General features: G+C 43.0%; 1 protein-coding gene and 1 long non-coding RNA gene across 3 annotated transcripts in view; both read right to left on the bottom strand.

The window, feature by feature from the left end:
- Positions 1-12,199, bottom strand: part of LOC119886700 (metabotropic glutamate receptor 7) — a 320,159-nt gene that overhangs the window by 260,201 nt on the left and 47,759 nt on the right. The gene's annotated exons all lie outside the window — the stretch shown is intronic.
- Positions 1,207-2,175, bottom strand: LOC119886703. Its single transcript, XR_005441537.1, has 2 exons — positions 1,856-2,175; positions 1,207-1,585 (listed from the first exon to the last, which is right to left on the bottom strand). It is a non-coding gene; the product is annotated as an uncharacterized LOC119886703 (long non-coding RNA).

Genomic DNA, 12,199 nt, shown 5'->3' with positions numbered 1-12,199 from the left:
TGAAGGAACGCTTCACCGTGTTCAACGTGCAGCACTCTCCCAGCTACAACGACGCCCCAGATCCAGCTAACGTTAACAGTAACGTCTCGGGTACTAAACACAGGTGAGCTGACGTTCACCTTTTATACTGAAGGGAAACCAACGATGGCTACAGATGAGACGAGTCCCCAGAGACGCCGCTCCAGGACAGAGACTCCTCTCACTTTAGCCATGAAACGGAAGATGAGCGAGGATGAAGAAGATCTGTGGTGAATTAATCAGAATCGAGTGTCCATAGTTATGATAATAATTTGAAAAGGAATCAGGTGGTGACGCTAATGTTCTCTGAGGGGCCGTGAGCGTCCAAGCCCTGCATGCTCACACATTCATCCGTTTCATCCTGACACTCAGAAAAATGAATCCGCCCGACGATGTCAGGAGAGCTCTGACTGTTCCTGGCGGTTTCCACAAAAGGACAGCGGCTTTCAAAGCTAATCTGATCTCCCTCAGCCCAACCAACCCCACACCGCTGGCTGCCCACTGGGGCAGCGCTGGGTGGCCACACAGCCCACCACAGCTAAATTATTCATTCACCTTCTGCCTGCCTTTCATGGCTACAGTCAGCGTAGAGATTACAGGTGGTGAAAACGCTTGGTGTCTGTGCGAGGAGGCAAACAGCCCACACAGCAACGACAGCAGCCCGACGCCAAAAGGAGGTCAAGTGGAAGATAACAGACTGAGCAAATGTTAACACTGAGAGGCCGAAGTGGCTTCATTCATATTCCTGCAGGTCTCCTCTGATAAACCTGCAGATGGTAACAATCCATGCGTCCTCACCAGCTTGCAACTTCCCGTTTTAACTCGGCAAAAAGTGTTTTCGAGCAGCGTACGAACAGCTGAGAGCCAAAGCTGTTGTGTTTGGTATTGATGGTCATTATGTGTCTCGGTGGCGGCTGCTGCATTTTAAGAAGTGTTCTATCGGTTGCTTTAAAGCCAAACTGGGAAGTTTCCTTTTATTGGTTTTGATTTGAAAACAAAAACCCGTACTTTTACTTTATAACATGTGTGGTAATAGTAATTTTATGATTAATTAAAATGAGATTTCAGCTATCTCTGGTGCAACAACATCAAATGGTAAGATTCCTGTCCATTGCAAATAAACGTCCAGAAATCAGTGTAGAAACCATAGAATAATAATAATAATAAAAAGACTCATTCCTGCAGAACCTGCCTGAGAATCTTCATGTTTTCTTCAGTGTCAAAGTAAAACAGTGACAGTAATCTCTCCATCCAAGAGTACACTGCTAACAGCTGATTCAGCTCCAACTTGCCAACATGTAAACACAAACAGGGTAAATAAATGATGTCAGAAGGAGGGCAGACTTTAAAATCCTCGTGTTAAACTGAAAAATAAAAAGGCGGCAAACAGCAAAAAGATTGATTGTCAGACGTATCACTATCACAGCAGCAGCAAACTTGACGAAGCACCATTTATGAGCATCAGTATGATCTGCTGCGAGTGGTGCTGGAGACTTTCTGAGAGGCGGGATGTAGAGGTTTAGATGTAATCTCACTGGTGGAGTTAAAGGTCACCGCAGCTGTTCTCCTGCGGCGTAAAGGCACAATAGATGCAGGTTGGTGGTATCTGAGTTGGGACTGCTGCTGTGGGAAACTCCCGACGTAAATAAGCACACATTACATGACTGCTGGAAACTGCGTTTGACTAATATAATATTACTGCAGCTGCACACATCAAGTGTGTACTTACAATGTTCACTGTGACTCTGCTGCATGTTTAGGTTTCAGAACATTCAGTACAGGATGTTCAGAGAGCAGGAAAGGAGCACAAACAGAATAAATACTGTGATTTCAATACCTTTCCGGCTGCATGCAGCTTCAACAACCTCCACTAATAAGGCAGGGAAGCCTGTCTGTAGTCTGAGAGCAACACACATCTTCAGAGCACTCGTGCTGCTCATTACGCTCGTTGTCGTGAGCGCAGGTCATAACTGAAGGACTGGACTGTTGGTTGGACTGTCACAGAAAAAACTTCAGTGATACGAGTCTGGGTGTTCATCTGTCAGAGCGTCAAGTCCTTCAGGATCACAACTTCGATCGCTCCGACTCACCTTCTGAAGAAAGAGATTTATAATGAAGGAGTTGATACAGTGCTACAACTGAGCTCTCAAAAACAAGAAAAAAATGTGGGAAATATTACTTAAAATAAGCAAAATTATCTGCCAACCGAACAAGAACATTTCACTTGCTACTTAAGGAAAAATAAACATGAAAAAACTTAAATTCTTTAACATTAAAAGCCGCCTGGTAAGAAGAAATATCTTGTCAGACAAAAAACAAGTATATTATGCCTTCAATTAAGATAATTATTCTTACTGAGATTTTAGTTTTTGCAGTGTAAATATGATTCAAGAAATGATTACGATCTTGCGGCAGAGGCTGCGAAGACACAGAATAAGACATCTGTGTTTGCAAAGCTGTCAAACTCAGCCAGAGGTTTCACAGACGGACGTGTAGCCGCTAGGCCCAGTTATAAATCTGAAGTTACTTACGGGCAACATAACCGGGCTCAGCAGCCTCCGTGGACGTAATGTTAGCTAAAGGCAGAGGTGAAGAGACCAAAGGGGACTCTGACGGAGGACGGTAAGAAGAGTAAAAGAGAGACAGACAGAGCAAGAAGCTGCCGGACGTTGGCGAGAGCTTTGTAAAATAAAAGGCTGCAGGACAGACGGCGAGCTGGCCGTCTCTTCTTGTGTTGTCACACCTACTGGATGTTTGGCTGTTAGCAAAGTTGGCAAGTTGTAATCAAAAGGAAATGCACGTGCACAGCTGTCCTTGTTTACGACAGCGGTGAGTTACACTCTGAAACGGTAGGGGCGCCAGATCACACAAAAAAACAAATGCTAACACTGAACTAACAATGGCAGTTTTCAAACATCACAACCACACAGCTGCAGAACGAGACAACCTGCCCAAACAAAGTTCAGTACAAAAACACCACATTTTTTGTTTAAATGCAAAAGACTTGCGTCATAAGAGCAGCACAGACATTTGAATTATTCAACCTTGAATAATTCAAATGACTTCCCTAAAGATCGACTCCATAAACTGGTGTGTTTTCAGCACAGTTATGAAAACACATTTCAATTTGACATGACAACTTGTTTGCTTATTTAAGAACACACAGCGGAATTTAACTCTTGCTTTAGTCTGCTGATTTAACTGAGTTTACCTTTGCTCTCTTTTCACATGTCTGCAGGTGGACAAACATGTGACAGCAGCTAAAATGGCCGCTTATAGTCGGTCTAGCAGGATGTGGAAGATGCCAACTGGCTGAAGGAGGGAGGGGGGGTTTAACTTTATTTTTGGATCCTGTTTAAGTTGAATTATTTTAGGACTTTTGTTGTTTGAATTTGACTGTCCCACAGTGTTTAAAAGTTCATTTCTAAATAGGCCTTCTGTTGGTGTCTTAGTATAAAAAAAATTGCATTAATAATAGAGACATCTTGATGCTTTTTGTCACATGATGAATAAACGGGAATAAAAGCAATATAAGACAGAGGTAAAAACTACAATACAGATTTTTATCTTCTAATGGTATTTTTTTTTTTTATCATGTTCAGTCTAAAAAGGTTTAACACTCACAAAGTGTTATCCTGGACTGCAATCACAGAATAAGAGAATGAAAGTGTCCTCGGGACTGTGAGAAAACATAAAATGCAGCTATAATCAGCATTCATTAGTGTGTCAGTGTGGGAATCTGCCTCCTTTTACATCTGAGTGGACAGCTGTGACGACACAACTATATATGAAGGTCACTGAAAAGAAATTTTACTGATAGATCAAAAACGTTGCTTGGTTGCACTCGTCACTTTGTCGTTGAGTCGGTATCCCGTCTTAGCGATGACTCAGACACGACAGATCTCGTATCTGATCCTCTGAAGTCAAGCTGCTCTGGGACAAGTTAGTCCTGCATCACGGGTCACATTCACTCACTTAGCAGACGATATTATCCACAGCGCCTTCCATTGGAGGAACATAGAAGCATCAAGTAAGAGATCAACAAGTGAGTACTGGGTGGCGAGTTACCGTTAACATCTGTCCCGGGTTAAAAGTAAGCCAGCGCTGTGATACCGGAAACCCCGAGCTAAACCCACAGATATCTTCCACCGAGCTCGCCTCGTGGTGCAGGCCCTGCGTAGAGCCCCACATCTACCGAACCCAGTGCTCTGCTCCTGATGATCGGAGGCACTTTAACAACATTTGTTCCCTTTAACTTCAGAAAAACTCACACAGACTGGGTCCAAAAGGAACACCCGCCAAGCGCCAAATGAAAAAAGCCTGTAAGAGTAATTTATCAAAACATTTAGCGCCCTAACTGATGAATATGTTTTTTAAGCAGTGCCAGCCAGAGAGTGCAAAAATGAAGGATTGGTTTATTCTAATTATTATAAAAGCTCCTTCACCTGATTTACTAAAGGAAAAACGACTTGTTGGTATCATGAAACAGGAACCTGTCCTGCGCACCACGTCAGAGGTGTCTCTTGATTCTTCTCTCTCGCCTCAATTCATTATCTTATTTATAGTTTGTTTGTTTTTATCAGCGCTACCGTCCGTTTTTGTCTTTTAATCTATGTTTGTATGCTCACAGTCTGAGCTCCTGGATACCTGAATTTCCCCGAGGGGATTAAAGAAATCGATCCATCTGTCTTTACATTTATCTGACGCTTTTATCCAAAGCGACTTACAGTTGCTATACATGTCAGAGGTCGCACGGCTCAGGGACACAATGGTAGATGTGTCACAGTGGGAACTGAACTCGGGTCTCTCACCCCAAAGGCATGTGTCTATCCACTGCTCCATCACCACCCCTCCCCCTTTAGCCACCAACTTTGTCGCAGCCGTATTCCAAAATGTTTTGCCACCGTCACTGATCAGTGTCACATCCTCTGGGCTTTTTTTATTTTTATTCACTGCTACATTCTGCAGTTACTGACTATAACAAATGTTTTTATAATCAGATGATGTGCTTAATGAGGTTTTATCTGCATCTTCACTCACTCATCCGTCGGTCCACTTCAGACATCTGAGGGACGTAAAAGTAAAAGACACCTCGAGCCTCTGTTGGGAGTTGCTTAACATAGATATCACTGTCAAATGAATTTATACATTAGTCCCTTATAGCAGCACTTTTTATCAGCTTCCCTCCCCGCTGCTTTTGACGCATGACTTACCAGCCTGCCAGATGGTAGAGAAGAATATTTCATCACTATAGCAAAACATTAATGAGGACTCCCACACGTCACGTATGCAGCAGGTGCCATGCAGCGCGAAGGTTTAATGAAGCCTTCATTTAAATTTGTCATTTCCATGTTTGTCTACAAGCTTTTGTCAAACCAAAGAGGTCAGAGCAGCGGCAGCGAGGGACATGATGTGAACGTATGTTTCAGGGAGTAAATGAGCGCCAGTAGGGGGTGGGGGGGTGGTTAGCCTTTCAAAATAAAACTAGTGGTTAACGTTGTGAAACGTTGTAGTTCGGTTAGGGTTAGGCACCAAACTACTTGGCTAGGTTTAGGTAAAGAAAATCATGGTTGGAGTCATAAAAACAAATCGATGTTGACTTTTTGTTTCACATGGAAAACAAACACTGGGCTCCTGCGGGAAAGTTTCTGACCCACCTGCCCAGCTCCTTTACTCAGACTTTTCTGTTATTTATACTAGGCCTACTTTAAATGTTGAAATGTGACACTAAAGGCTGCCATGTGCGCAGGTACCAGACGCCGAAAGACGTGACAAAGCGTAGGTATTTCACGCCCTGGGAATGAGAACGGGCTGGTGAAACAGCAACCAACAACATGTCAGTTGAGCACCAACATGGAACCTGCTGCATCATTAGGGCCGATTATTCAGGGCCCCATATATTTTGTGCCCAGCCTCAATTTTTTTGTAGTTTTTAGAAACTGACATTTTCTTGTAGGTCGATCATGCAGCAGCTCACCACAACCCCACATTTACATTAATTGTGAGGCCTCTCTCCAAAGCATAGCAGAGAGAACGGGTCAGTGTTACCTTCACATCTCCTGACAGGATCACATTTGCTTTAAGTTAGCTGGGGGGCCAATTTGTTCCGAGTAAGCAGTTCAAGTCATCAACATGAAGTAAAGTAGTTATCTAACTTAATGACAGTAATCATCTAAAGAGACGTAACCCTAACAACTGAGAGCCATGCTTTTAATGTGAAGCTCTAGTGTTGTCTGAGAAGGTTCTCTGAGGTCAGATTAATACTTACTGTTCGATTCCCAGCAACCACTGGAGCACAAGCTAGGGGTCATGAGAACACTGCACCACAGAGCGGAGAACATACCAACAAGTGCAAAAGCCAGAGAGAAGGAACAGAACCACCTGAAGGGGGTACTTACAGCCTGTGGATACCCTAAATGGACCTTTGTGAAAAACAGCCACAAAATCCAGGAAGAAGAACAAAACTACAGGGGACGAGGAGAAGAAGGTCAAACGCAACAACATTGTGATTCCATACGTGTCTGGAGTATCAGAGAAACTCAGGAGGATTTTCAACAAACATAACATCCCTGTGTTTTTTAAACCCAAGAACACACTAAGACAGATGCTGGTCCACCCCAAAGACCGCACACCCAAACACAAGAAAAGCAATCTAGTGTATGCGGTCCAATGCAGTGAGGAATGCACAGACCTGTATATTGGGGAGACTAAACAACCACGACACAAACGCATGGCTCAACACAGAAGGGCCAACTCCTCAGGTCAAGACTCTGCAGTCTACTTACATCTGAAGGACAGAGGACACTCGTTTGAGGACCAGCAGGTGCACATTTTAGACAGAGAAGATGGATGGTTTGAAAGAGGTGTCAAGGAAGCATCTACACCAGGGTGGAGAAGCCGTCATTGAACAGAGGAGGGGGTCTACGCCACCACTTATCCCCCACTTACAATGCTGTCCTTTCATCACTTCCCAGGAAACTCGACAAACGTAACTTATTGGCCTCAGGTGAAGATACCAACGGCGGTCGTTCAGTCTCGGCCACGGTGGCTCTAACGACCACGACGACTGCCGTTACCACAGCCAGGAGCACTAACCAACCAGCGGTATCAGCGATGCTAGCTAACGATCCCAGAGGTTAAATAGCTGAGTTTCCCTCAGTCAGAACTGAAGAAGTCTCTTGGATGAGGGACAAAATGTCTTCTAGTATCTTCAACCAAGTCCAGTTGCCCTTGACCTCAACCTTCGTTGGACTATAGCGTTCGAGTTCCTGTTCAACTTAAAGACACTGTCATGTGGTTACTGGTCAGTCCATATCTGCTGCATGGACGTGTGGTCAAACTGGAACTCTTGGCGAGTCATTTATTCTGCAGACCGGACTGAGGTCCAGTGCTCTCGGTTCGTTCCCCACACAACGCCGCACAGAGCTAGATTTTATTACCTCTGTCTGTCCTCGCAGATAGATTCTGCTGCCATGCATTTCCTAATCATCAATACAAGAAGCTTTTCTCTGTGAGTCGCTGGTTAACAGAGAGAGAAGCAGGGAGACGGAGCGTGCTGAAAATAATTGAGCTGAATACAAAAACATTATGTTCTCTTGCTTTTTGTTATGTTTCACAAAAGGAGCGCCGTTTGCTGCTGAAAGAGACGGGCGACACACTCAAACCAAGTCAGAACATCCATTCATTCATCCACACGCACAGAGTCACATTCTCTCCACCTAGGACTGTGTCATGAGCTTCAAACAGACGTACGAGTGATTGAGATGATGTGATGATGGGAGTCAAAATCTCCCAGAATCACAAGGAAGAAGCTGTTAACCAGATTTAACATGAACAATATTTACATATTCATAGTTCAGATGTCAAAAACTAAAGTTACATAAAATTATCTCTTATTATTATATTATATTCTTTATGTCTGGAGAGGATCTTTAAATTTAGGCAAATCATATGACAGTCAGACAAAGAGGTGAACTCACCCAACCCTCCGCCCATCACCTCCTTTGTGTGCAGCAGCGTAATAACTCGCTACTCAGCGGGGAATTTATTATTAGCACGACCACAAGTGGCCACGTGTGAGGAAAACTCACACAAAGCTTATTGTAAGAACGAAGTCGTGTTAAAGCTAAAGGGTCGGCAAAAGATGGAGAGAGAGACGGCGAGGGTGAAATGATGCAACCAACCATTTTGGTAGATGAGTGCATCAGTCATAACCAACAAACTTATTTAGCTAAACATATTTATTTCCCACACATTCATAACCTTTTTTCACTGTTCATATAACAAGAGCAGGTCAAGCCTGAGCTGGAACACTGAAGTCATAGTATACAGCTAACTACCAACATGTCGTGTGTCCAGTCAGTCACAAGGCTAAAACAGTTACAGATGCCTCTTGTGCCAACATTTTTCACTAATTTAATGTAATATTAAACAACGTAGCAGGATATGTCAATATTGTAGGATTGAGTTTGCTTTCTCACGTGCCACTTAAAATGTCTCTGCGTGCCCACACTGGCCATAGGTTGCCGACCCGTTTTAGGCCCTTCACAGGAACGGTCACGTAGCCCCCATGATGTGAGCGCAGGTAGTGAGGTGACTTTTCAGTAGCCTAAAGGTTTAGATTCAATCTTTCAACCACTAGACCTATCTGAACTCATTTTGTGGCATGAATAAATTTTTTGTTTCATTGCTTTATGAAGTCAAAATGAAGCTCATAGCGTAAAACTGAGGTGGAACGACCACTTACTCAGTGCCTGAGTCTTTTAATGTGGAAATGCCGACACAGCCAAGCTGAAAGAATAAGGCTGATGTTTTCATACAGCTCGTAAGAACACATCAAATCAACACATTAGCCTATTATAGACTAGGCTACGCCTGTTCATTTAGGCATACAAACTAAGATTTTCTGTCTCCCTGCAAGTGTCAGCTGCAGCTGTGTAACGTGTCTTTGTATTTCTGTAGCGTTACATTTTGTTCTTTGTCTGTAAAATATGACACTGATGCCAGTAGACTTGTTCATGTCTGCGACTGGTCATCTCCTGCTAACACCGTCTTTATGTGAACGCGCTCATGTCTGGACTGGGAAACCCTGGGTTGACGTAACGAGCTGATAACCAGCTTCGTGGTACCGCTTAGCCCGATAGTTGTTAGGGTTAGTGAAGCCAGATAACGAAAAGATATCCTGGGTATGTCGCTTCATGGTACGGGCCCCAGGTAAGTAGGCATGTAGGCAAACATGTAGGCAAACATGTAAGTAGGCAAACATGTAAGCAGGCATGTAGGCAAACATGTAAGCAAACATGTAGGCAAACATGTAAGCAAACATGTAGGCAAACATGTAAGTAGGCAAACTTGTAGGCATGTAGGCAAACATGTAGGCAAACATGTAGGCATGTAGGTAAACATGTAGGCAAACATGTAGGCATGTAAGTAAGCATGTAAGTAGGCATGTAGGTAAACATGTAAGTAGGCATGTAGGCAAACATGTAAGTAGGCATGTAGGTAAACATGTAGGAATGTAAGTAAGCATGTAAGTAGGCATGTAGGTAAACATGTAGGTAGGCATGTAGGCAAACATGTAAGTAGGCATGTAGGCAAACATGTAAGTAGGCATGTAGGCAAACATGTAAGCATGTAGGCAAACATGTAGGCATGTAGGTAAACATGTAGGCATGTAGGTAGGCATGTAGGCAAACATGTAGGCAGGCATGTAGGCAAACATGCAGGCATGTAGGCAAACATGTAGGCAAACATGTAGGCATGTAGGCAAACATGTAGGCATGTAGGCAAACATGTAGGCATGTAGGCAAACATGTAGGCAAACATGTAGGCATGTAGGCAAACATGTAGGCATGTAGGTAAACTTGTAGGCATGTAGGTAAACTTGTAGGCATGTAGGTAAACTTGTAGGCATGTAGGCATGTAGGCAAACATGTAGGCAGGCATGTAGGCAAACATGTAGGCAAACATGTAGGCATGTAGGTAAACATGTAGGCATTTAAGTAGGCATGTAAGTAGGCATGTAGGTAAACATGTAGGCAAACTTGTAGGCATGTAGGCAAACTTGTAGGCATGTAGGCAAACATGTAGGCATGTAGGCAAACTTGTAGGCATGTAGGCAAACATGTAGGCAAACATTTAGGCATGTAGGCAAACATGTAGGCATGTAAGTAAGCATGTAAGTAGGCATGTAGGTAAGCATGTAAGTAGGCATGTAAGTAAACATGTAAGTAGGCATGTAGGCAAACATGTAGGCATGTAGGCAAACATGTAGGCATGTAAGTAGGCATGTAAGTAAACATGTAAGTAGGCATGTAAGTAAGCATGTAAGTAGGCATGTAGGTAAGCATGTAAGTAGGCATGTAAGTAAACATGTAAGTAGGCATGTAGGCAAACATTTAGGCATGTAGGCAAACATGTAGGCATGTAGGTAAGCATGTAAGTAGGCATGTAAGTAAACATGTAAGTAGGCATGTAAGTAAACATGTAAGTAGGCATGTAGGCAAACATGTAGGCATGTAGGCAAACATGTAGGCATGTAAGTAGGCATGTAAGTAGGCATGTAAGTAGGCATGTAAGTAGGCATGTAAGTAGGCATGTAGGCAAACATTTAGGCATGTAGGCAAACATGTAGGCATGTAAGTAAGCATGTAAGTAGGCATGTAGGTAAACATGTAAGTAGGCATGTAGGCAAACATGTAGGCATGTAGGCAAACATGTAGACATGTTGGTAAACATGTAGGCATGTAAGTAGGCATGTAAGTAGGCATGTAGGCAAACATGTAGGCAAACATGTAGACATGTTGGTAAACATGTAGGCATGTAAGTAGGCATGTAAGTAGACATGTTGGTAAACATGTAGGCATGTAAGTAGGCATGTAGGCAAACATGTAGGTAGGCATGTAGGCAAACATGTAGGCAAACATGTAGGCATGTAGGCAAACATGTAGGCATGTAAGTAGGCATGTAAGTAGGCATGTAAGTAGGCATGTAAGTAGGCATGTAGGCAAACATTTAGGCATGTAGGCAAACATGTAGGCATGTAAGTAAGCATGTAAGTAGGCATGTAGGTAAACATGTAAGTAGGCATGTAAGTAAACATGTAAGTAGGCATGTAAGTAAACATGTAAGTAGGCATGTAAGTAAACATGTAAGTAGGCATGTAGGCAAACATGTAGGCATGTAGGCAAACATGTAGACATGTTGGTAAACATGTAGGCATGTAAGTAAGCATGTAAGTAGGCATGTAGGTAAACATGTAAGTAGGCATGTAAGTAAACATGTAAGTAGGCATGTAAGTAAACATGTAAGTAGGCATGTAAGTAAACATGTAAGTAGGCATGTAAGTAAACATGTAAGTAGGCATGTAGGCAAACATGTAGGCATGTAGGCAAACATGTAGACATGTTGGTAAACATGTAGGCATGTAAGTAGGCATGTAAGTAGGCATGTAGGCAAACATGTAGGCAAACATGTAGACATGTTGGTAAACATGTAGGCATGTAAGTAGGCATGTAAGTAGACATGTTGGTAAACATGTAGGCATGTAAGTAGGCATGTAGGCAAACATGTAGGTAGGCATGTAGGCAAACATGTAGGCAAACATGTAGGCATGTAGGCAAACATGTAGGCATGTAAGTAGGCATGTAAGTAGGCATGTAGGCAAACATTTAGGCATGTAGGCAAACATGTAGGCATGTAAGTAAGCATGTAAGTAGGCATGTAGGTAAACATGTAAGTAGGCATGTAAGTAAACATGTAAGTAGGCATGTAAGTAAACATGTAAGTAGGCATGTAAGTAAACATGTAAGTAGGCATGTAAGTAAACATGTAAGTAGGCATGTAGGCAAACATGTAGGCATGTAGGCAAACATGTAGACATGTTGGTAAACATGTAGGCATGTAAGTAGGCATGTAAGTAGGCATGTAGGCAAACATGTAGACATGTTGGTAAACATGTAGGCATGTAAGTAGGCATGTAAGTAGGCATGTAGGCAAACATGTAGGCATGTAGGCAAACATGTAGACATGTTGGTAAACATGTAGGCATGTAAGTAGGCATGTAAGTAGACATGTTGGTAAACATGTAGGCATGTAAGTAGGCATGTAGGCAAACATGTAGGTAGGCATGTAGGCAAACATGTAGGTAGGCATGTAGGCAAACATGTAGGCAAACATGTAG

The sequence above is a fragment of the Micropterus salmoides genome, unplaced genomic scaffold (assembly GCF_014851395.1).
Source record: "Micropterus salmoides isolate LMB-PRFRI ecotype aquatic unplaced genomic scaffold, ASM1485139v1 Ms_hic_scaffold_4, whole genome shotgun sequence".
Lineage (NCBI taxonomy): Eukaryota > Metazoa > Chordata > Actinopteri > Centrarchiformes > Centrarchidae > Micropterus > Micropterus salmoides.
This window is presented reverse-complemented; position numbering and strand designations above follow the sequence as displayed.